A 5,092-nucleotide genomic window follows, 5' to 3' on the forward strand; every position below is an offset into this window, starting at 1 on the left:
AAAATGCTTTATTTGTTATGTTTTAAATATAACTTAGGTTTTTTTTCACAGAAACTAATAACAATTTTTTTCTAATAAATGGTTAGTAGAATTAATTCAAATCAGTCTATATTAAGTTTTAGTTACTAAGTAAATCAATGTTTGTTTGCTAAGTCTGAAGTAAAACTAAGTGCAACTAAATTCGAAAAAACTTGAAGTGCTTATTTAACTAGCGTCTATTTTGCACAATAAATTTAGGTCTTAACTTAAAAAAGGAGACACTTTAGCAAGAGAACTTACTCAATGAAACTCAGTTCGTCCTTCATCGACTTCTCCATCTGATGAGCCTCCAAAGCGCTTTCCAGGATGGCGATCTTCTTCAGCAAGTCCTCCGTCTTCCTTCCCACCTCCTCGATCTTCCCTTCCACCCTCCTCGACGCCTCCTTCAGACCCTCCACCGCCCTCCCCTACATCTCGTCGAAGTTCGTGTGGAATTCGTTCACCTCCCGGCTGCTCTCGCTTTCCAGCAAGCTCCTCATCAGGTTGGTGGGTTCGGGGATCTCGGCGCAGGTATCGATACGGTGCTCGCGTCCACCCTCAAGTTGTCCTCGGAGGGGAACAGGTTGACGCGGTGCCAGAAGATCACCGGGTTCGCCTCGGAGCACCTGAAGCGCACCCTGACGTGGATGTCGAACTCGCCCCACCCGGTCTCGGTCACGTGGTACGGGGGCCGGTGGAACACCCTGACCGGGTTCCGGAAGCTCTTGTCGAACTTGAACTCGACGCTCTTGATGAAAGTTGAAAGGTCCTCCTTGTAGTAGGGTCTGAAGAAGAAGGTCCACCGGTGCGTGTGCGCCTTCCCACCCAACACGTGCTTTTCTTTCTTCAGCTTGGTGGCGCTGTTGCCGTACACCACGCACTTGACTATCTGCTCCTTTTCTGAGGCTTTTCTTGCTGGCATTTAAAAAAAGTCTAAATTTTTATAAAATTCAATAATTATAGCGATCTGAATTGTATTAGTTTTATCAATAAATTAACTAAGTAAGTATAAATGGGGGCTTAGCTGCCACAACTTAAAGCTTTTTGTCTTCATTAATTTGATTTACATTATAATTTATAGAATCGTAGATAATCATTGCATTGGAAATAATAATAATGATAAATAATTTTTTTCTAAATACAAGTATATAGCGCAATGTAGCAAGCTTAAAACAGTTACAAAAATTAAGAATAGTTTACACTAGTGGCGATGTGTGATGACGTCAGAAGGAACACTGAGCAATCTAAACTATCTTGAATGTTGTTTTGTTCTGTATCAAAATATGCAGTAACAATAAAACTTTAAAAGTAAATGAAATGTTAAATATAAGTAGTATATTCATCGCTCCTACTATGACTTTTCATGTTTTTTGATTTATGTACATGTACTTTGTACATTAGAGTGCATCTGTTGCCCCTAAAAAAAATAAAACTTGTATTCAATAAGTGATACTGTATGTATTCAAGGCAGTTCTTACTTCTCTGTATACCTTAAAACTGTTCTATTGTCGCCAGCTATGTACAACTATAAACACTTGCAATTAAGTAACCAAAAAAATACTTACATATTTCTTAAAAGCTCAAATTAGGATTTAAAAAGGTACAATTGTTGTTTTCATTGAAGTTTATGTTGTAAACAAATATAAAATGCACATGTTCGTTTATTAAATTTTATTTCTAGCTACTTAATTCCATAAGAAAACAAAAATCGTTTTGATACAATTAGGCGTGAACAAACATAAAGATACTGTTGTTACAGCTGTTCGACAGACTATATGTTTTAAAATACAACGTTTTTAACAAATTTACAGTCATTCACACAAATTAAGTTGAAGCTAAACATATAAGAAATATCTTTGATTAGATTATGCTAGATACAGCATTAAATAAATGTTTATGAATTGAAGCTAGAGTTTTTTAAATTATCCTTCTGTGAAGATTTCATGAAATATCAAACAAAAAAATTATATATTAAAAAAACCATTTCCATCAATATTTTTAATTTTGTATAAAAAAAGTGTATATTAAGACATAAGTCGTTCAGCCTTTAAAACAACGTGGTGAAAAACTAAAGTTTAAGAGATCTACAATTCTGCAAATAAGTTGTTTAACAAAAACTCATTAAAATCTTAAAAAATTATACTTGAATTTATTTTTTTTAATAAATGACTTTAAATTTATACATTTATGAATACATGTCGACCATAAATACCCTATATAAAAAAACATTAAAATTTGTATAACTTTTGTAAATATTTACAATGTTTTAAATGTGATATGAAAAAACTGATAAATTGAAAACTGTTTTAGAACTACAAAAACTAAAAGCTTAAGAAATTTTTTCATATTCAAAACAACAAAGTTTTGGAATATATATTTTATTTTATACTAGTCATTTTAAAAAACTATTTTTAAACAGATTTTAATAATACCACTATTCTCTAGCCACCAATGTTGGACCCTTTAGTGTCTTAAATTTATATAAAAACTTAAATTAAAATTTGAAGAACCCTAAAACAACTGAGACTACAATACTAAATCTTAATTTATAAAATATAACTTGAGACTTAAAAACTATTTAGAATTAAGATAAAACTCTATAAAACTGAATATATTAAAACTATTAGGTAAACATTGAAATATAACTTCAAATATAAACAAAACATTGTCAATGTTATATAACTATATGCATAATCTTATTTAAAACTAAATTGTCGAGCTTTTCATTTTGTTTTCCAATATTTGATCAAATATTAAAAAGTTAATAGCTGTATATAGTTTTGTTGTGATGTTCTTCTAGTACAAATTTTTTGTCATAATACGTTTTACATGAAACTGCAAATATTGATCTTTTTGTGGATTTATTTTGAAGCTTGGTAACTTAAAAAGTTAAATAAATGGATTGAATTAGGTAAAGAAAATGAAAAAAAATCTGTAAAATTTCTTTTGTATAAGTTTGTAAACACAAATATAAATTTATATTCTTGATAATAATTCTATATACTAAAGCAACTTGTCTATTTGTAAAAAGTTTTGTCTACTACTCTTTTATTTAAAAAAGCTGAAGATTTCTTTGACTTCCTTTATGAATTTTTTTTTGTCAAGAAAAGCTACAAGATTCATACGACTGAATGTATCAACAAGACTTTAAATAATTTCTTTTATTTGAACTCAAAAAATAATTAGTGGTGAAGATAAATAAACGCATTTTAAATCAAATTATATATCTCAGCGGGCTACTAGTCTAAGTTTTAAATATAATGTATAATAAATATAATAAATTCATACAAAACTGCTAATAAGTTTATTTTATATATTGTAATCACACAGTTAGTCCACATTGTGCTAAAAGTTGTAATAAAAAACTTATCAATTTTATTACTAAAAATAAAAATTGTAAATATTCTCAAAAATGTTGCTTTGTTGTTGCCTAAGAGGTTTTTTATGAAATAAAATGTTATCGTTAGAAAAAGCTTTCACCATTTTCCGCTTCAATGATTTTCTTTCCTCTCTCATTCTTTCTTTATTCAACAAGTTTGTTTAATATTGTTCCAGAATTAAATAACGCTCACTTTTTTCTCTCCATACTCTCTTAATACAAAGCTTCGAACAACAAAATAATTTTTAAGGCTTAAGGTATTTATAAACATTTCTACTTGTTCGTAATGCCTCACTAGCTTGAAGTTTATGTAAATTAAAAAGACTCATTTAACACAGTGAAACAGCAGTTTGAAAAAGTTATATCTTAGTATAATGAAAACTTACCAAAGGGCGCTCAGAACAATTTTATCTACCTAAAGTGGCTATCTCTCATCGTTGTTGTATTTTTTTGTAATTTTTTGTTTAAATATAACGCATGGATTAATTTACACACAAGTAAACTTAACTTAACCTTAACTCAAAGAAAACAAATAATGAACAATTAATTTTTTATTTATAAATTTTCATTACACAGCAATAAGTAAAACGTTCTAAGTTAAATAATAAATTTCATACTAAAGATACATAAAAATTGAATGTTAACAGAAGTTTAAAAATACTATTTACATTGTAAAAGTTTTTGAATTCAAACTCAATCAAGTTATTGCAATGTACATTATTTAAAACTTTTATTTAATTCGTTGAAGGACATCTATTTGGGATGCTAGACGTTTTCTTTGAACTGTAGAATCTGTGTTTATTAAAATCATTACTTTCGTATAGTTAATTTAAGCAGAATATTTTACTAACATACATATTCAATTTTGTAACTTATAAATGAACTTTTGTTTATTATATCTTTTGTGTTCTAAAAATTATTTAAAAAAATAACTAAAAACGTAAGCAAAACATTAGTAATAACTAAGCTATTTATTATTAAGCTGCTTCAGAACGCAATCTTTTTACCAGTGTTTTACATTTGTACACATATCTAACTATATTTTTTATGTACGACTATTATAGTTCTTAAAGGTGGTTGGAAGGGCCACAGCTAAAAATTTTTTTTATATAATTGCAAATAATTATTTCTTAAAAAATTTTAATGAAATCAACATTTAGTTTTATAATTTTAATGCGTGTGAATAAACACAGATTTTTTGTTAACATTCTTATATCTTTCTCATGACTATTTACAAAGCTTCCAAAACAATAGTTTTTAGAATTTGGTAGTAGTTGGTGTGCTATTATGTTGAGCTTTAAACGCGTTAGGTTTAAGAACTAAATACTGTTTTACTTAAGTTCTAATATACTTATCATGATGGTTTAAATTCACCTGTAATTTTAATACAGTATGATGTAGTTGTATTTTATAATTGTGCTTTTGTAGTTCACGTAAATAAGAAATAGTTTTCATTTGATTTGTATATACATCCAATATACCCTTCCTTTACCCTATTACCCTCAAGAACCATTATATTTAGATAAAGTTGTTGCCCTTATTCTTTTTTTTTAATAATTGATGTATTTTTGACCTAACAATATTTGAACATAAAAACTTTGTAGTTTACAAGTTCAGAAGTGATTAGAAATATAATCAAGTAATTAAGTAGTTGTACTCACAACTAAACTTTTTGAAAATAAAACTTTTTTAAAT

Source organism: Thalia democratica, chromosome 5 (assembly GCF_965202585.1).
Source record: "Thalia democratica chromosome 5, ktThaDemo2.hap1.1, whole genome shotgun sequence".
Classification (NCBI taxonomy): domain Eukaryota; kingdom Metazoa; phylum Chordata; class Thaliacea; order Salpida; family Salpidae; genus Thalia; species Thalia democratica.